Below are 23,498 nucleotides of genomic sequence, written 5' to 3' on the forward strand. Positions count from 1 at the left end.
ACAAATTTAGTATAGCAGACACTCTGTGGATGCCACTAAGTTTCAGCACTGTTTGCTATAAAAATAGCATAGCAAATTGTGCAGGAGGGTAGATTGCAGAGGTGGTAGAATTTGCTTGGCACCAGTGGGACACTAATTTAGTATAGTAGACATTGTTTGGATGCCACTAAGTTTCAGCACTGTTTGCTATGAAAAAAGCGTAGCAAAATGTGCAGGAGGATAGAACGCAGAGGTGGTGGAATTTCCTTGGCACCAGTGGGACACTAATTTAGTATAGCAGACATTGTTTGGATGCCACTAAGTTTCAGCACTGTTTGCTATAAAAACAGCTTAGCAAAATGTGCAGTAGGCTAGAATGCAGAGGTGGTGGAACTTGCTTGGATCCAGTAGGACACTAATTTAGTATAGCAGACACTGTTTGGATGCCACTAAGTTTCAGCACTGTTTGTTATAAAAATAGCATAGCAAATTGTGCAGGAGGCTAGAATGCAGAGGAGGTGGAACTTGCTTGGCACCAGTGGGACACTAATTTAGCATAGCAGACACTTTGTGGATGCCATTAAGTATCAGCACTGTTTGCTATAAAAAATAGCGTAGCAAAATGGGCAGGAGGGTAGAAGGCAGAGGTGGTGGAACTTGCTTGGCACCACTGGGACACTAAGTTACTATAGCAGACACTTTGTGGATGCCACTAAGTTTCAGCACTGTTTGCTATAAAAATAGCGTAGCAAATGTGCAGGAGGATAGAATACAGAGGTGTGGAACTTGCTTGGCACCAGTGGGACACTAATTTACTATAGCAGACACTGTTTGGATGCCACTAAGTTTCACACTGTTTGCTATAAAAATAGCGTAGCACAATGTGCAGGAGGCTAGAATGCAGAGATGGTGGAACTTGCTTGGATCCAGTGGGACACTAATTTAGTATAGCAGACACTGTTTGGATGCCACTAAGTTTCATCACTGTTTGCTATGAAAATAGCGTAGCAAAATGTGCAGGAGGCTAGTATGCAGAGGTGGTGCAACTTGCTTGGCACCAGTGGGACACTAAAGTTAGTATAGCAGCCACTGTTTGGATGCCACTAAGTTTCAGCACTGTTTGTTATAAAAATAGCGTAGCAAAATGTTCAGGAGGTAAGAATGCAGAGGAGGTGGAACTTGCTTGGCACCAGTGGGACACTAATTTAGCATAGCAGACACTTTGTGGATGCCATTAAGTATCAGCACTGTTTGCTATAAAAATAGCGTAGCAAAATGTGCAGGAGGCTAGAATGCAGAGGTGGTAGAACTTGCTTGGCACCAGTGGGACTCTAAATTTAGTATAGAAGACACTTTGTGGATGCCACTAAGTTTCAGCACTGTTTGCTATAAAAATAGCGTAGCAAAATGTGCAGGAGGCTAGAATGCAGAGGTGGTGGAAATTTGTTTGCACTAGTGGGACACTAAAGTTTGTATAGCAGACACTGATTGGATGCCACTAAGATTTAGTACTGTTTGCTATAAAAATAGCGTACCAAAATGTGCAGGAGGCTAGAATGCAGAGATGGTGGAACTTGCTTGGCACCAGTGGGACACTAATTTAGTATAGCAGACACTTTGTGGATGCCATTACGTTTGAGCACTGTTTGCTATAAAAAATAGCGTAGCAAAATGTGCAGGAGGCTAGAATGCAGAGGTAGTAGAAATTGCTTTCCACCAGTGGGACTCTAAATTTAGTATAGCTGACACTGTTTGGATGCCACTAAGTTTCAGCACTGTTTGCTATAAAAATAGCGTAGCAAAATGTGCAGGAGGCTAGAATGCAGAGGTGGTGGAAATTTGTTTGCACTAGTGGGACACTAAAGTTTGTATAGCAGACACTGATTGGATGCCACTAAGATTTAGTACTGTTTGCTATAAAAATAGCGTACCAAAATGTGCACAAGGCTAGAATGCAGAGATGGTGGAACTTGCTTGGCACCAGTGGGACACAAATTTAGTATAGCAGACACTCTGTGGATGCCACTAAGTTTCAGCACTGTTTGCTATAAAAATAGCATAGCAAATTGTGCAGGAGGGTAGATTGCAGAGGTGGTAGAATTTGCTTGGCACCAGTGGGACACTAATTTAGTATAGTAGACATTGTTTGGATGCCACTAAGTTTCAGCACTGTTTGCTATGAAAAAAGCGTAGCAAAATGTGCAGGAGGATAGAACGCAGAGGTGGTGGAATTTCCTTGGCACCAGTGGGACACTAATTTAGTATAGCAGACATTGTTTGGATGCCACTAAGTTTCAGCACTGTTTGCTATAAAAACAGCTTAGCAAAATGTGCAGTAGGCTAGAATGCAGAGGTGGTGGAACTTGCTTGGATCCAGTAGGACACTAATTTAGTATAGCAGACACTGTTTGGATGCCACTAAGTTTCAGCACTGTTTGTTATAAAAATAGCATAGCAAATTGTGCAGGAGGCTAGAATGCAGAGGAGGTGGAACTTGCTTGGCACCAGTGGGACACTAATTTAGCATAGCAGACACTTTGTGGATGCCATTAAGTATCAGCACTGTTTGCTATAAAAAATAGCGTAGCAAAATGGGCAGGAGGGTAGAAGGCAGAGGTGGTGGAACTTGCTTGGCACCACTGGGACACTAAGTTACTATAGCAGACACTTTGTGGATGCCACTAAGTTTCAGCACTGTTTGCTATAAAAATAGCGTAGCAAATGTGCAGGAGGCTAGAATACAGAGGTGTGGAACTTGCTTGGCACCAGTGGGACACTAATTTACTATAGCAGACACTGTTTGGATGCCACTAAGTTTCACACTGTTTGCTATAAAAATAGCGTAGCACAATGTGCAGGAGGCTAGAATGCAGAGATGGTGGAACTTGCTTGGATCCAGTGGGACACTAATTTAGTATAGCAGACACTGTTTGGATGCCACTAAGTTTCATCACTGTTTGCTATGAAAATAGCGTAGCAAAATGTGCAGGAGGCTAGTATGCAGAGGTGGTGCAACTTGCTTGGCACCAGTGGGACACTAAAGTTAGTATAGCAGCCACTGTTTGGATGCCACTAAGTTTCAGCACTGTTTGTTATAAAAATAGCGTAGCAAAATGTTCAGGAGGTAAGAATGCAGAGGAGGTGGAACTTGCTTGGCACCAGTGGGACACTAATTTAGCATAGCAGACACTTTGTGGATGCCATTAAGTATCAGCACTGTTTGCTATAAAAATAGCGTAGCAAAATGTGCAGGAGGCTAGAATGCAGAGGTGGTAGAACTTGCTTGGCACCAGTGGGACTCTAAATTTAGTATAGAAGACACTTTGTGGATGCCACTAAGTTTCAGCACTGTTTGCTATAAAAATAGCGTAGCAAAATGTGCAGGAGGCTAGAATGCAGAGGTGGTGGAAATTTGTTTGCACTAGTGGGACACTAAAGTTTGTATAGCAGACACTGATTGGATGCCACTAAGATTTAGTACTGTTTGCTATAAAAATAGCGTACCAAAATGTGCACAAGGCTAGAATGCAGAGATGGTGGAACTTGCTTGGCACCAGTGGGACACAAATTTAGTATAGCAGACACTGTTTGGTTGCCACTAAGTTTCAGCACTGTTTGCTATAAAAATAGCATAGCAAATTGTGCAGGAGGGTAGATTGCAGAGGTGGTGAAATTTGCTTGGCACCAGTAGGACACTAATTTAGTATAGTAGACATTGTTTGGATGCCACTAAGTTTCAGCACTGTTTGCTATGAAAAAAGCGTAGCAAAATGTGCAGGAGGCTAGAACGCAGAGGTGGTGGAATTTCCTTGGCACCAGTGGGACACTAATTTAGTATAGCAGACATTGTTTGGATGCCACTAAGTTTCAGCACTGTTTGCTATAAAAATAGCTTAGCAAAATGTGCAGTAGGCTAGAATGCAGAGGTAGTGGAACTTGCTTGGATCCAGTAGGACACTAATTTAGTATAGCAGACACTGTTTGGATGCCACTAAGTTTCAGCACTGTTTGTTATAAAAATAGCATAGCAAATTGTGCAGGAGGCTAGAATGCAGAGGAGGTGGAACTTGCTTGGCACCAGTGGGACACTAATTTAGCATAGCAGACACTTTGTGGATGCCATTAAGTATCAGCACTGTTTGCTATAAAAAATAGCGTAGCAAAATGGGCAGGAGGGTAGAAGGCAGAGGTGGTGGAACTTGCTTGGCACCACTGGGACACTAAGTTACTATAGCAGACACTTTGTGGATGCCACTAAGTTTAAGCACTGTTTGTAATAAAAATAACGTAGCAAAATGGGCAGGAGGGTAGAAGGCAGATGTGGTGGAACTTGCTTGGCACCAGTGGGACACTAAGTTACTATAGCAGAAACTTTGTGGATGCCACTAAGTTTCAGCACTGTTTGCTATAAAAATAGCGTAGCAAATGTGCAGGAGGCTAGAATACAGAGGTGTGGAACTTGCTTGGTACCAGTGGGACACTAATTTACTATAGCAGACACTGTTTGGATGCCACTAAGTTTCACACTGTTTGCTATAAAAATAGCGTAGCAAAATGTGCAGGAGGCTAGAATGCAGAGATGGTGGAACTTGCTTGGATCCAGTGGGACACTAATTTAGTGTAGCAGACACTGTTTGGATGCCACTAAGTTTCATCACTGTTTGCTATGAAAATAGCGTAGCAAAATGTGCAGGAGGCTAGTATGCAGAGGTGGTGGAACTTGCTTGGCACCAGTGGGACACTAAAGTTAGTATAGCAGCCACTGTTTGGATGCCACTAAGTTTCAGCACTGTTTGTTATAAAAATAGCGTAGCAAAATGTTCAGGAGGTTAGAATGCAGAGGAGGTGGAACTTGCTTGGCACCAGTGGGACACTAATTTAGCATAGCAGACACTTTGTGGATGCCATTAAGTATCAGCACTGTTTGCTATAAAAATAGCGTAGCAAAATGTGCAGGAGGCTAGAATGCAGAGGTGGTGGAACTTGCTTGGCACCAGTGGGACTCTAAATTTAGTATAGAAGACACTGTTTGGATGCCACTAAGTTTCAGCACTGTTTGCTATAAAAATAGCGTAGCAAAAGGGCAGGAGTCTAGAATACAGAGGTGGTGGAACTTGCTTTGCACCAGTGGTACACTAAATTTAGTATAGCAAACACTGTTTGGATGCCACTAAGTTTCAGCACTGTTTTCTATAAAAAATAGCGTAGCAAAATGTGAAGGAGGCTAGAATGCAGAGATGGTGGAACTTGCTTGCCACCAGTGGGACACAAATTTAGTACAGCAGACAATGATTGGATGCCACTAAGTTTCAACACTGTTTGCTATAAAAATAGCGTAGCAAAATGTGCAGGAGGCTAGAATGCAGAGGTGGTGGAACTTGCTTGGCACCAGTGGGACATTAATTGAGTATAGCAGACACTTTGTGGATGCCATTACGTTTCAGCACTGTTTGCTATAAAAAAATAGCGTAGCAAAATGTGCAGGAGGCTAGAATGCAGAGGTGGTAGAAATTGCTTGCCACCAGTGGGACTCTAAATTTAGTATAGCAGACACTGTTTGGATGCCACTAAGTTTCAGGACTGTTTGCTATAAAAATAGCGTAGCAAAATGTGCAGGAGACTAGAATGCAGAGGTGGTGGAACTTTGTTTGCACCAGTGGGACACTAAAGTTTGTATAGCAGACACTGTTTGGATGCCACTAAGTTTCAGCACTGTTTGCTATAAAAATAGCGTACCAAAATGTGCAGGAGGCTAGAATGCAGAGATGGTGGAACTTGCTTGGCACCAGTGGGACACAAATTTAGTATAGCAGACACTGTTTGGTTGCCACTAAGTTTCAGCACTGTTTGCTATAAAAATAGCATAGCAAAATGTGCAGGAGGCTAGAATGCAGAGGTGGTGGAATTTGCTTGGCACCATTGGGACACTAATTTAGCATAGCAGACATTGTTTGGATGCCACTAAGTTTCAACACTGTTTGCTATAAAAATAGCGTAGCAAAATGTGCAGGAGGCTAGAATGCAGAGGTGGTGGAACTTGCTTGGCACCAGTGGGACATTAATTTAGTATAGCAGACACTTTGTGGATGCCATTACGTTTCAGCACTGTTTGCTATAAAAAAATAGCGTAGCAAAATGTGCAGGAGGCTAGAATGCAGAGGTGGTAGAAATTGCTTGCCACCAGTGGGACTCTAAATTTAGTATAGCAGACACTGTTTGGATGCCACTAAGTTTCAGGACTGTTTGCTATAAAAATAGCGTAGCAAAATGTGCAGGAGACTAGAATGCAGAGGTGGTGGAACTTTGTTTGCACCAGTGGGACACTAAAGTTTGTATAGCAGACACTGTTTGGATGCCACTAAGTTTCAGCACTGTTTGCTATAAAAATAGCGTACCAAAATGTGCAGGAGGCTAGAATGCAGAGATGGTGGAACTTGCTTGGCACCAGTGGGACACAAATTTAGTATAGCAGACACTGTTTGGTTGCCACTAAGTTTCAGCACTGTTTGCTATAAAAATAGCATAGCAAAATGTGCAGGAGCCTAGAATGCAGAGGTGGTGGAATTTGCTTGGCACCAGTGGGACACTAATTTAGCATAGCAGACATTGTTTGGATGCCACTAAGTTTCAGCACTGTTTGCTATGAAAAAAGCGTAGCAAAATGTGCAGGAGGCTAGAACGCAGAGGTGGTGGAATTTGCTTGGCACCAGTGGGACACTAATTTAGTATAGCAGACATTGTTTGGATTCCACTAAGTTTCAGCACTGTTTGCTACAAAAATAGCTTAGCAAAATGTGCAGTAGGCTAGAATGCAGAGGTGGTGGAATTTGCTTGGATCCAGTGGGACACTAATTTAGAATAGCAGACACTTTGTGGATGCCATTAAGTTTCAGTACTGTTTGCTATAAAAAAAATTGCGTAGCAAAATGTGCAGGAGGCTAGAATGCAGAGGTGGTGGAACTTGCTTCGCACGAGTGGGACACTAATTTAGTATAGCAGACACTGTTTGGATGCCACTAAGTTTCATCACTGTTTGCTATGAAAATAGCGTAGCAAAATGTGCAGGAGGCTAGAATGCAGAGGTGGTGCAACTTGCTTGGCACCAGTGGGACAATAAAGTTAGTATAGCAGCCACTGTTTGGATGCCACTAAGTTTCAGCACTGTTTGTTATAAAAATAGCGTAGCAAAATGTTCAGGAGGCTAGAATGCAGAGGAGGTGGAACTTGCTTGGCACCAGTGGGACACTAATTTAGCATAGCAGATACTTTCTGGATGCAAGTAAGTTTCAGCACTGTTTGCTATAAAAATAGCGTAGCAAAATGGGCAGTAGGGTAGAAGTCAGAGGTGGTGGATCTTGCTTGGCACCAGTGGAACACTAAGTTACTATAGCAGACACTTTGTGGATGCCACTAAGTTTAAGCACTGTTTGCTATAAAAAATAGCGTAGCAAAATGGGCAGGAGGGTAAAAGGCAGATGTGGTGGAATTTGCTTGGCACCAGTGAAACACTTATTTACTATAGCGGACACTTTGTGGATGCCACTAAGTTTCAGCACTGTTTCTTATAAAAATAAAGTAGCAAAATGGGCAGGAGGGTAGAAGACAGAGGTGGTGGAACTTGACTGGCACCAGTGGGATACTAAGTTTCTATAACAGACACTTTGTGGGTGCCACTAAGTTTCAGCACTGTTTCCTATAAAGATAGCGTAGAAAAATGGGCAGGAAGGTAGAAGGCAGAGGTGGTGGAACTTGCTTGGCACCAGTGGGACACTAAGTTACTATAGCAGACACTTTGTGGATGCCACTAAGTTTAAGCACTGTTTGCTATAAAAATAACGTAGCAAAATGGGCAGGAGGGTAGAAGGCAGAGGTCATGGAACTTCCTTGGCACCATTGGGACACTAAGTTACTATAGCAGACACTTTGTGAATTCCACTAAGTTTCAGCACTGTTTCCTATGAAAATAGCGTAGCAAAATGGTCAGGAGGGTAGAAGGCAGATGTGGTGGAACTTGCTTGGCACCAGTGAAACACTAATTTACTATAACGGACACTTTGTGAATGCCATTAAGTTTCAGCATGTTTGCTATAAAAATAGCGTAGCAAAATTGGCAAGAGGGTAGAAGGCAGAGGTGGTGGAACTTTCTTTGCTCCAGTAGGACACTAAGTTACTATAGCAGACACTTTGTGGATGCCACTAAGTTTCAGCACTGTTTGCTAGAAAAATAGCGTAGCAAAATGGGCAGGAGGGTAGAAGGCAGAGGTGGTGGAACTTGCTTTGCTCCAGTGGGACACTAAGTTACTATAGCAGACATTTTGTGGATGCCACTAAGTTTCAACACTGTTTGCTATAAAAATAGCGTAGCAAAATGGGCAGGAGGGTAGAAGGCAGAGGTGGTGGAACTTGCTTGGCACCAGTGGGACACTAGGTTACTATAGCAGACACTTTGTGGAAGCCACTAAGTTTCAGCACTGTTTACTATAAAATTAGCGTAGCAAAATGGGCAGGAGGGTAGAAGGCAGAGGTGGTGGAACTTGCTTGGCACCAGTGGAACACTAAGTTACTATAGCAGAGACTTTCTGGATGCCACTAAGTTTCAGCACTGTTTGCTATAAAAATAGCGTAGCAAAATGAGCAGGAAGGTAGAAGGCAGAGGTGGTGGAACTTGCTTGGCACCAGTGGGACACTAAGTTACCATAGCAGACACTTTGTGGATGCCACTAAGTTTAAGCACTGTTTGCTATAAAAAAAAGCTTAGCAAAATGGGCAGGAGGGTAGAAGGCAGAGGTGGTGGAACTTGCTTGGCACCAGTGGAACACTAAGTTACTATAGCAGAGACTTTCTGGATGCCACTAAGTTTCAGCACTGTTTGCTATAAAAATAGCGTAGCAAAATGAGCAGGAAGGTAGAAGGCAGAGGTGGTGGAACTTGCTTGGCACCAGTGGGACACTAAGTTACCATAGCAGACACTTTGTGGATGCCACTAAGTTTAAGCACTGTTTGCTATAAAAAAAAAGCTTAGCAAAATGGGCAGGAGGGTGGAAGGCAGAGGTGGTGGAACTTGCTTGGCACCAGTGGGACACTAAGTTACTATAGCAGACACTTTGTGGATGCCATTAAGTTTCAGTACTGTTTGCTATAAAAAAAATTGCGTAGCAAAATGTGCAGGAGGCTAGAATGCAGAGGTGGTGGAACTTGCTTCGCACGAGTGGGACACTAATTTAGTATAGCAGACACTGTTTGGATGCCACTAAGTTTCATCACTGTTTGCTATGAAAATAGCGTAGCAAAATGTGCAGGAGGCTAGAATGCAGAGGTGGTGCAACTTGCTTGGCACCAGTGGGACAATAAAGTTAGTATAGCAGCCACTGTTTGGATGCCACTAAGTTTCAGCACTGTTTGTTATAAAAATAGCGTAGCAAAATGTTCAGGAGGCTAGAATGCAGAGGAGGTGGAACTTGCTTGGCACCAGTGGGACACTAATTTAGCATAGCAGATACTTTCTGGATGCAAGTAAGTTTCAGCACTGTTTGCTATAAAAATAGCGTAGCAAAATGGGCAGTAGGGTAGAAGTCAGAGGTGGTGGAACTTGCTTGGCACCAGTGGAACACTAAGTTACTATAGCAGACACTTTGTGGATGCCACTAAGTTTAAGCACTGTTTGCTATAAAAAATAGCGTAGCAAAATGGGCAGGAGGGTAAAAGGCAGATGTGGTGGAATTTGCTTGGCACCAGTGAAACACTTATTTACTATAGCGGACACTTTGTGGATGCCACTAAGTTTCAGCACTGTTTCTTATAAAAATAAAGTAGCAAAATGGGCAGGAGGGTAGAAGACAGAGGTGGTGGAACTTGACTGGCACCAGTGGGATACTAAGTTTCTATAACAGACACTTTGTGGGTGCCACTAAGTTTCAGCACTGTTTCCTATAAAGATAGCGTAGAAAAATGGGCAGGAAGGTAGAAGGCAGAGGTGGTGGAACTTGCTTGGCACCAGTGGGACACTAAGTTACTATAGCAGACACTTTGTGGATGCCACTAAGTTTAAGCACTGTTTGCTATAAAAATAACGTAGCAAAATGGGCAGGAGGGTAGAAGGCAGAGGTCATGGAACTTCCTTGGCACCATTGGGACACTAAGTTACTATAGCAGACACTTTGTGAATTCCACTAAGTTTCAGCACTGTTTCCTATGAAAATAGCGTAGCAAAATGGTCAGGAGGGTAGAAGGCAGATGTGGTGGAACTTGCTTGGCACCAGTGAAACACTAATTTACTATAACGGACACTTTGTGAATGCCATTAAGTTTCAGCATGTTTGCTATAAAAATAGCGTAGCAAAATTGGCAAGAGGGTAGAAGGCAGAGGTGGTGGAACTTTCTTTGCTCCAGTAGGACACTAAGTTACTATAGCAGACACTTTGTGGATGCCACTAAGTTTCAGCACTGTTTGCTAGAAAAATAGCGTAGCAAAATGGGCAGGAGGGTAGAAGGCAGAGGTGGTGGAACTTGCTTTGCTCCAGTGGGACACTAAGTTACTATAGCAGACATTTTGTGGATGCCACTAAGTTTCAACACTGTTTGCTATAAAAATAGCGTAGCAAAATGGGCAGGAGGGTAGAAGGCAGAGGTGGTGGAACTTGCTTGGCACCAGTGGGACACTAGGTTACTATAGCAGACACTTTGTGGAAGCCACTAAGTTTCAGCACTGTTTACTATAAAATTAGCGTAGCAAAATGGGCAGGAGGGTAGAAGGCAGAGGTGGTGGAACTTGCTTGGCACCAGTGGAACACTAAGTTACTATAGCAGAGACTTTCTGGATGCCACTAAGTTTCAGCACTGTTTGCTATAAAAATAGCGTAGCAAAATGAGCAGGAAGGTAGAAGGCAGAGGTGGTGGAACTTGCTTGGCACCAGTGGGACACTAAGTTACCATAGCAGACACTTTGTGGATGCCACTAAGTTTAAGCACTGTTTGCTATAAAAAAAAAGCTTAGCAAAATGGGCAGGAGGGTAGAAGGCAGAGGTGGTGGAACTTGCTTGGCACCAGTGGAACACTAAGTTACTATAGCAGAGACTTTCTGGATGCCACTAAGTTTCAGCACTGTTTGCTATAAAAATAGCGTAGCAAAATGAGCAGGAAGGTAGAAGGCAGAGGTGGTGGAACTTGCTTGGCACCAGTGGGACACTAAGTTACCATAGCAGACACTTTGTGGATGCCACTAAGTTTAAGCACTGTTTGCTATAAAAAAAAAGCTTAGCAAAATGGGCAGGAGGGTGGAAGGCAGAGGTGGTGGAACTTGCTTGGCACCAGTGGGACACTAAGTTACTATAGCAGACACTTTGTGGATGCCACTAAGTTTAAGCACTGTTTGCTATAAAAATAGCGTAGCAAAATTGGCAAGAGGGTAGAAGGCAGAGGTGGTGGAACTTGCTTTGCTCCAGTGGGACACTAAGTTACTATAGCAGACACTTTGTGGATGCCACTAAGTTTCAGCACTGTTTGCTATAAAAATAGCGTAGCAAAATGAGCAGTAGGGTAGAAGGCAGAGGTGGTGGAACTTGCTTGGCACCAGTGGGACACTAAGTTACTATAGCAGACACTTTGTGGATGCCACTAAGCTTAAGCACTGTTTGCTATAAAAAAAAAGCTTAGCACAATGGGCAGGAGGGTAGAAGGCAGAGGTGGTGGAACTTGCTTGGCACCAGTGGGACACTAAGTTACTATAGCAGACACTTTGTGGATGCCACTAAGTTTAAGCACTGTTTGCTATAAAAATAGCGTAGCAAAATTGGCAAGAGGGTAGAAGGCAGAGGTGGTGGAATTTGCTTTGCTCCAGTGGGACACTAAGTTACTATAGCAGACACTTTGTGGATGCCACTAAGTTTCAGCACTGTTTGCTATAAAAATAGCGTAGCAAAATGGGCAGTAGGGTAGAAGGCAGAGGTGGTGGAACTTGCTTTGCTCCAGTGGGACACTAAGTTACTATAGCAGGCACTTTGTGGATGCCACTAAGTTTCAGCTCTGTTTGCTATAAAAATAGCATAGCAAAATTGGCAAGAGGGTAGAAGGCAGAGGTGGTGGAACTTGCTTTTCTCCAGTGGGACACTAAGTTACTATACCAGAAACTTTGTGGATGCTACTAAGTTTCAGCACTGTTTGCTATAAAAATAGCGTAGCAAAATGGGCAGGAGGATAGAAGACAGAGGTGGTGGAACTGGATTGGCACCAGTGGGATACTAAGTTACTATAGCAGACACTTTCTGGATGCCACTAAGTTTAAGCACTGTTTGCTATAAAAATAGCGTAGCAAAATGGGCAGGAGGGTAGAAGGCAGAGGTGGTGGAAATAGCTTGGCACCAGTGGGACACTAAGTTACTATAGCAGACACTCTGTGGATGCCACTAAGTTTCTGCACTGTTTGCTATAAAAATAGCATAGTAAAATGGGCAGGAGGGTAGAAGGCAGAGGTGGTGGAACTTGCTTGGCACCAGTGGTACACTAATTTACTATAGCAGACACTTTGTAAATACCACTAAGTTTCAGCACTGTTTGCTATAAAAATAGCGTAGCAAAATTAGCAGGAGGGTAGAAGGCAGAGGTGGTGGAACTTGCTTGGCACCAGTGGGACACTAAGTTACTATAGCAAACACTTTGTGGAAGCCACTACGTTTCAGCACTGTTTACTATAAAATTATCGTAGCAAAATGGGCAGGAGGGTAGAAGGCAGAGGTGGTGGAACTTGCTTGGCACCAGTAGGACACTAATTTACTATAGCAGACACTTTGTGGATGCAAGTAAGTTTCAGCACTGTTTGCTATAAAAATAGCGTAGCAAAATGGGCAGTAGGGTAGAAGTCAGAGGTGGTGGAACTTGCTTGGCACCAGTGAAACACTAATTTACTATAGCGGACACTTTGTGGATGCCATTAAGTTTCAGCATGTTTGCTAGAAACATAGCGTAGCAAAATGGGCAGGAGGGTAGAAGGCAGAGGTGGTGGAACTTGATTGGCACCAGTGGGATACTAAGTTTCTATAACAGACACTTTGTGGGTGCAACAAAGTTTCAGCACTGTTTGCTATAAAAATAGCGTAGCAAAATGGGCAGGAGGGTAGAAGGCAGAGGTGGTGGAACTTGCTTGGCACCAGTGGGACACTAAGTAAGTTCAGCAGACACTTAGTGGATGCCACTAAGTTTCAGCACTGTTTGCTATAAAAATAGCATAGCAAAATGGGCAGGCTGGTAGAAGGCAGAGGTGGTGGGACTTGCTTGGCACCAGTGGGACACTAAGTTACTATAGCAGAAACTTTGTGGATGCCACTAAGTTTCAGCACTGATTGCTATAAAAAATAGCGTAGCAAAATGGGCAGGAGGGTAGAAGGCAAAGGTGGTGGAACTTCCTTGGCACCAGTGGGACACTAAGTTACTATAGCGGACACTTTGTGGATGTCACTAATTTTCAGCACTGTTTGCTATAAAAATAGCGTAGCAAAATTGGCAGGAATGTAGAAGGCAGAGGTGGTGGAACTTCCTTGGCACCAGTGGGACACTAAGTTACCATAGCAGACACTTTGTAGATGCCACTAAGTTTCAGCACTGTTTCTTATAAAAATAAAGTAGCAAAATGGGCAGGAGTGTAGAAGACAGAGGTGGTGGAACTTGATTGGCACCAGTGGGATACTAAGTTTCTATAACAGACACTTTGTGGGTGCCACTAAGTTTCATCACTGTTTGCTATAAAGATAGCGTAGAAAAATCGGCAGGAAGGTAGAAAGAAGAGGTGGTGGAACTTGCTTGGCACCAGTGGGACACTAAGGTACTATAGCAGACACTTTGTGGATGCCACTAAGTTTAAGCACTGTTTGCTATAAAAATAGCGTAGCAAAATGGGCAGGAGGGTAGAAGGCAGAGGTGGTGGAACTTGCTTTGCTCCAGTAGGACACTAAGTTACTATAGCAGACACTTTGTGGATGCCACTAAGTTTCAGCACTGTTTGCTATAAAAATAGCGTAGCAAAATGGGCAGGAGGGTAGAAGGCAGAGGTGGTGGAACTTGCTTTGCTCCAGTGGGACACTAAGTTACTATAGCAGACACTTTGTGGAAGCCACTAAGTTTCAGCACTGTTTACTATAAAATTAGCGTAGCAAAATGGGCAGGAGGGTAGAAGGCAGAGGTGGTGGAACTTGCTTGGCATCAGTAGGACACTAATTTACTATAGCAGACACTTTGTAGATGCCACTAAGTTTCAGCACTGTTTGTTATAAAAATAGAGTAGCAAAATGGGCAGGAGGGTAGAAGGCAGAGGTGGTGGAACTTGATTGGCACCAGTGAGATACTAAGTTTCTATAACAGACACTTTGTGGGTGCAACTAAGTTTCAGCACTGTTTGCTATAAAAATAGCATAGCAAAATGGGCAGGAGGGTAGAAGGCAGAGGTGGTGGAACTTGCTTGGAACCAGTGGGATACTAAGTTAATTCAGCAGACACTTTGTGGATGCCACTAAGTTTCAGTTCTGTTTGCTATAAAAATAGCATAGCAAAATGGGCAGGAGGGTAGAAGGCAGAGGTGGTGGAACTTGCTTGGCACCAGTGGGACACTAAGTTACTATAGCAGACACTTTGTGGATGCCACTAAGTTTAAGCACTGTTTGCTATAAAAATAGCGTAGCAAAATTGGCAGTAGGGTAGAAGGCAGAGGTGGTGGAACTTGCTTTGCTCCAGTGGGACACTAAGTTACTATAGCAGGCACTTTGTGGATGCCACTAAGTTTCAGCTCTGTTTGCTATAAAAATAGCGTAGCAAAATTGGCAAGAGGGTAGAAGGCAGAGGTGATGGAACTTGCTTGGCACCAGTGGGACACTAAGTTACTATAGCAGACACTTTGTGGATGCCACTAAGTTTCAGCACTGTTTGCTATAAAAATAGCGTAGCAAAATGGGCAAGACGGTAGAAGGCAGAGGTGGTGGAACTTGCTTTGCTCCAGTGGGACACTAAGTTACTATAGCAGACACTTTGTGGATGCCACTAAGTTTCAGCACTGTTTGCTATAAAAATAGCGTAGCAAAATGGGCAGGAGGGTAGAAGGCAGAGGTGATGGAACTTGCTTGGCACCAGTGGGACACTAAGTTACTATAGCAGACACTTTGTGGATGCCACTAAGTTTCAGCACTGTTTGCTATAAAAATAGCGTAGCAAAATGGGCAAGACGGTAGAAGGCAGAGGTGGTGGAACTTGCTTGGCACCAGTGGGACACTAAGTTACTGTAGCAGACACTCTGTGGATGCCACTAAGTTTCTGCACTGTTTGCTATAAAAATAGCATAGTAAAATGGGCAGGAGGGTAAAAGGCAGAGGTGGTGGAACTTGCTTGGCATCAGTGGTACACTAATTTACTATAGCAGACATTTTGTAAATGCCACTAAGTTTCAGCACTGTTTGCTATAGGCCCCCTTCACACGTCCGTGATACACGTGCGTGTTTGGTCCGTTTCCGTATATACCGGAGACACGGCCAAACGTGCACCAATGTTAATCTATGATTGTGGTCACACGTGCGTTATTTCATTATGTCCGTGTGTGCTTGTCAGTGATCCGTATGTGTTTGCGTTTTGCACGGATGCATGTCCGTTATCTGCACGGAGCACGCACACGTGGACACAATGAAAGTCTATGGGTATGTGCACACATGTTAGTAAACACGTATGCATCTACCTATAGTCCGTGTCCGTTTGGTGTTTTTATTTCTAGTGATGTCGGCTATTCTTTCTATTTCTGTGTATGTCGGTCAATCTCCCTGAGTCCGTCGGTCGGTCTCTCTGTCGGTCTCTCTGTCCCTCTCTCACAGTCTGTCGGTCAGTTTCCCCCCCTCTCTCATACTTACCATTCCCCGATCCCCGGCGCGGCGCTGCACGGCATTCACACTGCTGCGGCGGCTTTTACTATTTTGAAAAAGCCGGCCGCTCATTAAACAATCTCCTATTCGCTGCTTTCCCCGCCCACCGGCGCCTATGATTGGTTGCAGTGAGACACGCCCCCACACTGAGTGACAGGTGCCTCACTGCACCCAATCACAGCAGCCGGTGGGCGTGTCTATACTGTGCAGTAAAATAAATAAATAAATAATTAAAAAAAATCGGCGTGCGGTCCCCCCCAATTTTAATGCCAGCCAGATAATGCCATACGGCTGAAGGCTGGTATTCTCAGGATGGGGAGCTCCACGTTATGGGGAGCCCCCCACCCTAACAATATCAGTCAGCAGCCGCCCAGAATTGCCGCATACATTATATGCGACAGTTCTGGGGCTGTACCCGGCTCTTCCCGATTTGCCCTGGTGCTTTGGCAAATCGGGGTAATAAGGAGTTAATGGCAGCCCATAGCTGCCACTAAATCCTAGATTAATCATGTCAGGCGTCTCCCCGAGATTCCTTTCATGATTAATCTGTAAATTACAGTAAATAAACACACACACCTGAAAAAATCATTTATTAGAAATAAAAAACACACACATATACCCTGGTTCAACAATTTAATCAGCCCGAAAAAGCCCTCCATGTCCGGCGTCATCCAGGATGGTCCAGCGTCGCATCCAGCTCTGCTGCATGGAGGTGACAGGAGCTGCAGAAGACACCGCCGCTCCCGACAGCTCCACGCGGCAAATGAAGACAGCCGCGCGATCAACTGAGCTGTCACTGAGGTTACCCGCTGTTACTGGATCCAGTGACAGCGGGTAACCTCAGTGACAGCTCAGCTGATCGCGCTTCTCACCTCAGTTGCTGGGTGGAGGTGACCGAAGCGGCGGTGTCTTCTGCAGCTCCTGTCACCTCCATGCAGCAGAGCTGGATGCGACGCTGGACCATCCTGGATGACGCCGGACATGGAGGGCTTTTTCGGGCTGATTAAATTGTTGAACCAGGGTATATGTGTGTGTTTTTTATTTCTAATAAATGATTTTTTCAGGTGTGTGTGTTTATTTACTGTAATTTACAGATTAATCATGAAAGGAATCTCGGGGAGACGCCTGACATGATTAATCTAGGATTTGGTGGCAGCTATGGGCTGCCATTAACTCCTTATTACCCCGATTTGCCAAAGCACCAGGGCAAATCGGGAAGAGCCGGGTACAGCCCCAGAACTGTCGCATATAATGTATGCGGCAATTCTGGGCGGCTGCTGACTGATATTGTTAGGGTGGGGGGCTCCCCATAACTTGGAGCTCCCCATCCTGAGAATACCAGCCTTCAGCCGTATGGCTTTATCTGGCTGGCATTAAAATTGGGGGGGACCGCACGCCGTTTTTTTTTAATTATTTATTTATTCATTTTACTGCACAGTATAGACACGCCCACCGGCTGCTGTGATTGGGTGCAGTGAGGCACCTGTCACTCAGTGTGGGGGCGTGTCTCACTGCAACCAATCATAGGCGCCAGTGGGCGGGGAAAGCAGGGAATAGGAGATTGTTTAATGAGCGGCCGGCTTTTTCAAAATAGTAAAAGCCGCCGCAGCAGTGTGAATGCCGTGCAGCGCCGCGCCGGGGATCGGGGAACGGTAAGTATGAGAGAGGGGGGGAAACTTCAGTAACTCGGGGGATTAGCGGTCACCGGTGAATCCTTCACAGGTGACCGCTAATCAGTACTCGACACAGACAGAGCCGCGGTATGAGGATGAAGTCGGGTGAAGTTCACCCGAGTTCATTCTCATCGCGCAACTCTGTCTGCTGTCAGCCGACATTTATAAACGACATTGTGCATCACACACATGGACATTCCACACGGACATTCCACGTACACATACACGTTAATTCCACACGCACACACGGACGTTCTACACACAAACACGGCTAGCATACGCAATTCACACAGGTGCCACACGGACAATAAAAACGGACACAAAAACGGGACAGGGACCCGAAAAACGGCCCGTAACACACGTGCGTGTTTTTCACGGACGTGTGAAGGGGGCCATAAAAATAGCGTAGCAAAATGGGCAGGAGGGTAGAAGGCAGAGGTAGTGGAACTTGATTGGCACCAGTGGCACACTAAGTTACTATAGCAGACACTTTGTGGAAGCCACTACGTTTCAGCACTGTTTACTATAAAATTATCGTAGCAAAATGGGCAGGAGGGTAGAAGGCAGAGGTGGTGGAACTTGCTTGGCACCAGTAGGACACTAATTGACTATAGCAGACACTTTGTGGATGCAAGTAAGTTTCAGCACTGTTTGCTATAAAAATAGCGTAGCAAAATGGGCAGTAGGGTAGAAGTCAGAGGTGGTGGAACTTGCTTGGCACCAGTGGAACACTAAGTTACTATAGCAGACACTTTGTGGATGCCACTAAGTTTAAGCACTGTTTGCTATAAAAATAGCGTAGCAAAATGGGCAGGAGTGTAGAAGGCAGAGGTGGTGGAACTTGCTTGGCACCAGTGGGACACTAAGTTACTATAGCAGACACTTTGTGGATTCCACTAAGTTTCAGCACTGTTTGCTATAAAAACTAGCGTAGCAAAATGGGCAGGAGGGTAGAAGGCAGATGTGGTGGAACTTGCATGGCACCAGTGAAACACTAATTTACTATAGCGGACACTTTGTGGATGCCATTAAGTTTCAGCACTGTTTGCTATAAAAATAGCGTAGCAAAATTGGCAAGAGGGTAGAAGGCAGAGGTGGTGGAACTTGCTTTGCTACTGTAGGACACTAAATTACTATAGCAGACACTTTGTGGATGCCACTAAGTTTCAGCACTGTTTGCTATAAAAATAGCATAGCAAAATGGGCAGTAGGGTAGAAGGCAGAGGTGGTGGAACTTGCTTTGCTCCAGTGGGACACTAAGTTACTATAGCAGACACTTTGTGGATGCCACTAAGTTTCAGCACTGTTTGCTATAAAAATAGCGTAGCAAAATGGGCAGGAGGGTAGAAGACAGAGGTGGTGGAACTGGATTGGCACCAGTGGGATACTAAGTTAATATAGCAGACACTTTGTAGATGCCACTAAGTTTAAGCACTGTTTGCTATAAAAATAGCGTAGCAAAATGGGCAGGAGGGCAGAAGGCAGAGGTGGTGGAACTTGCTTGGCACCAGTGGCACACTAAGTTACTATAGCAGACACTTTGTGGAAGCCACTACGCTTCAGCACTGTTTACTATAAAATTATCGTAGCAAAATGGGCAGGAGGGTAGAAGGCAGAGGTGGTGGAACTTGCTTGGCACCAGTAGGACACAAATTTACTATAGCAGACACTTTGTGGATGCAAGTAAGTTTCAGCACTGTTTGCTATAAAAATAGCGTAGCAAAATGGGCAGTAGGGTAGAAGTCAGAGGTGGTGGAACTTGCTTGGCACCAGTGGATTACTAAGTTACTATAGCAGACACTTTGTGGATGCCACTAAGTTTAAGCACTGTTTGCTATAAAAATAGCGTAGCAAAATGGGCAGGAGGGTAGAAGGCAGATGTGGTGGAACTTGCATGGCACCAGTGAAACACTAATTTACTATAGCGGACACTTTGTGGATGCCATTAAGTTTCAGCACTGGTTGCTATAAAAATAGCGTAGCAAAATTGGCAAGAGGGTAGAAGGCAGAGGTGGTGGAACTTGCTTGGCACCAGTGGGACACTAAGTTACTATAGCAAACACTTTGTAGATGCCACTAAGTTTCAGCACTGTTTGTTATAAAAATAGAGTAGCAAAATGGGCAGGAGGGTAGAAGGCAGAGGTGGTGGAACTTGATTGGCACCAGTGAGATACTAAGTTTCTATAACAGACACTTTGTGGGTGCAACTAAGTTTCAGCACTGTTTGCTATAAAAATAGCATAGCAAAATGGGCAGGAGGGTAGAAGGCAGAGGTGGTGGAACTTGCTTGGAACCAGTGGGATACTAAGTTAATTCAGCAGACACTTTGTGGATGCCACTAAGTTTCAGTTCTGTTTGCTATAAAAATAGCATAGCAAAATGGGCAGGAGGGTAGAAGGCAGAGGTGGTGGAACTTGCTTGGCACCAGTGGGATACTAAGTTAATTCAGCAGACACTTTGTGGATGCCACTAAGTTTCAGTTCTGTTTGCTATAAAAATAGCATAGCAAAATGGGCAGGAGGGTAGAAGGTAGAGGTGGTGGAACTTGCTTGGCACCAGTGGGACACTAAGTTACTATAGCAGAAACTTTGTGGATGCCACTAAGTTTCAGCACTGTTTGCTATAAAAAATAGGGTAGCAAAATGGCCAGGAGGGTAGAAGGCAGAGGTGGTGGAACTTCCTTGGCACCAGTGGGACACTAAGTTACTATAGCGGACACTTTGTGGATGTCAAAAATTTTCAGCACTGTTTGCTATAAAAATAGCGTAGCAAAATTGGCAAGAGGGTAGAAGGCAGAGGTGGTAGAACTTGCTTTGCTCCAGTGGGACACTAAGTTACTATAGCAGACACTTTGTGGATGCCACTAAGTTTCATCACTGTTTGCTATAAAAAATAGCAAAGCAAAATGGGCAGGAGGGTAGAAGGCAGAGGTGGTGGACCTTGATTGGCACCAGTGGGACACTAAGTTACTATAGCAGAAACTTTGTGGATGCCACTAAGTTTCAGCACTGTTTGCTATAAAAATAGCGTAGCAAAATGGGCAGGAGGGTAGAAGACAGAGGTGGTGGAACTTGATTGGTACCAGTGGGATACTAAAGCGGGCTTTACACGCTGCGACATCGCTAATGCGGAGTCGTTGGGGTCACGGAATTCGTGACGCACATCCGGCCGCATTAGCGATGCCGTTGCGTGTGACACCGATAAGCGATTTTGCATCGTTGCAAAAACGTGCAAAATCGCTAATCGGCGACACGGGGGTCCATTCTCAAATCTCGTTACTGCAGCAGTAACGTAGTTGTTCCACGTTCCTGCGGCAGCACACATCGCTGCGTGTGTCGCCGCAGGAACGAGGAAGCTCCTCTTACCTGCCTCCCGGCCGCTATGAGGAAGGAAGCAGGTGGGCGGGATGTTACGTCCCGCTCAGCTCCGCACCTCCGCTGTTATTGGGCGGCGGTTCAGTGACGTCGCTGTGACGCCGCACGGACCGCCCCCTTAGAAAGGAGGCGGTTCGCCCGTCACAGCGACGTCGCCGGACAGGTATGTATGTGTGACGGCTGTTGTGCGACACGGGCAGCGATTTTCCCGTGTCGCGCAACAGATGGGGGCGGGTACCCACACTAGCGATATCGGGACCGATATCGCAGAGTGTAAAGTAGCCTTAAGTTTCTATAACAGACACTTTGTGGGTGCCACTAAGTTTCAGCACTGTTTGCTGTAAAAATAGCGTAGAAAAATGGGCAGGAAGGTAGAAGGCAGAGGTGGTGGAACTTGCTTGGCACCAGTGGGACACTAAGTTACTATAGCAGACACTTTGTGGATGCCACTAAGTTTAAGCACTGTTTGCTATAAAAATAGCATAGCAAAATGGGCAGGAGGGTAGAAGGCAGAGGTGATGGAACTTCCTTGGCACCAGTGGGACACTAAGTTACTATAGCAGACACTTTGTGGATTCCACTAAGTTTCAGCACTGTTTGCTATAAAAAATAGCGTAGCAAAATGGACAGGAGTGTAAAAGGCAGAGGTGGTGGAACTTCCTTGGCACTAGTGGGACACTAAGTTACTTCAGCAGACACTTAGTGGATGCCACTAAGTTTCAGCACTGTTTGCTATAAAAATAGCGTAGCAAAATGGGCAGGAGTGTAGAAGGCAGAGGTGGTGGAACTTTCTTGGCACCAGTGGGACACTAAGATACCATAGCAGACACTTTGTAGATGCCACTAAGTTTCAGCACTGTTTCTTATAAAAATAAAGTAGCAAAATGGGCAGGAGCGAAGAAGACAGAGGTGGTGGAACTTGATTGGCACCATTGGGATACTAAGTTTCTATAACAGACATTTTGTGGGTGCCACTAAGTTTCAGCACTGTTTGCTATAAAGATAGCGTAGAAAAATGGGCAGGAAGGTAGAAGGCAAAGGTGGTGGAACTTGCTTGGCACCAGTGGGACACTAAGTTACTATAGCAGACACTTTGTGGATGCCACTAAGTTTAAGCACTGTTTGCTATAAAAATAGCGTAGCAAAATGGGCAGGAAGGTAGAAGGCAGAGGTCATGGAACTTGCTTGGCACCAGTGGGATACTAAGTTACTATAGCAGACACTTTGTGGATTCCACTAAGTTTCAGCACTGTTTGCTATCAAAATAGCGTAGCAAAATGGTCAGGAGGGTAGAAGGCAGATGTGGTGGAACTTGCTTGGCACCAGTGAAACACTAATTTACTATAGCAGTCATTTTGTGGATGCCACTTAGTTTCAGCACTGTTTGCTATAAAAATAGCGTAGCAAAATGGGCAGGAGGGTAGAAGGCAGAAGTGGTGGAACTTGATTGGCATCAGTGGGATATTAAGTTTCTATAACAGACACTTTGTGGGTGCAACTAAGTTTCAGCACTGTTTGCTATAAAATTATAGTAGCAAAATGGGCAGGAGGGTAGAAGGCAGAGGTGGTGGAACTTGCTTGGCACCAGTGGGACACTAAGTTACTATAGCAGAAACTTTGTGGATGCCACTAAGTTTCAGCACTGTTTGCTATAAAAAATAGCGTAGCAAAATGGGCAGGAGGGTAGAAGGCAGAGGTGGTGGAACTTGCTTTGCTCCAGTGGGACACTAAGTTACTATAGCAGACACTTTGTGGATGACACTAAGTTTCAGCACTGTTTGCTATAAAAATAGCAAAGCAAAATGGGCAGGAGGGTAGAAGGCAGAGGTGGTGGACCTTGACTGGCACCAGTGGGACACCAAGTTAGTATAGCAGAAACTTTGTGGATTCCACTAAGTTTCAGCACTGTTTGCTATAAAAATAGCGTAGCAAAATGGACAGGAGTGTAAAAGGCACAGGTGGTGGAACTTCATTGGCACCAGTGGGACACTAAGTTACCATAGCAGACACTTTGTAGATGCCACTAAGTTTCAGCACTGTTTCTTATAAAAATAAAGTAGCAAAATGGGCAGGAGGGTAGAAGACAGAGGTGGTGGAACTTGATTGGCACCATTGGGATACTAAGTTTCTATAACAGACACTTTGTGGGTGCCACTAAGTTTCAACACTGTTTGCTATAAAGATATCGTAGAAAAATGGGCAGGAAGGTAGAAGGCAAAGGTGGTGGAACTTGCTTGGCACCAGTGGGACACTAAGTTACTATAGCAGACACTTTGTTAAAGCCACTAAGTTTCAGCACTGTTTACTATAAAAATAGCAAAGCAAAATGGGCAGGAGGGTAGAAGGCAGATTTGGTGGACCTTGATTGGCACCAGTGGGACACTAAGTTACTATAGCAGAAACTTTGTGGATGCCACTAAGTTTCAGCACTGTTTGCTATAAAAATAGCGTAGCAAAATGGGCAGGAGTGTAGAAGACAGAGGTGGTGGAACTTCCTTGGCACCAGTGGGACACTAAGTTACCATAGCAGACACTTTGTAGATGCCACTAAGTTTCAGCACTGTTTCTTATAAAAATAAAGTAGC

The sequence above is a fragment of the Anomaloglossus baeobatrachus genome, chromosome 5 (assembly GCF_048569485.1).
Source record: "Anomaloglossus baeobatrachus isolate aAnoBae1 chromosome 5, aAnoBae1.hap1, whole genome shotgun sequence".
Classification (NCBI taxonomy): Eukaryota; Metazoa; Chordata; class Amphibia; order Anura; family Aromobatidae; genus Anomaloglossus; species Anomaloglossus baeobatrachus.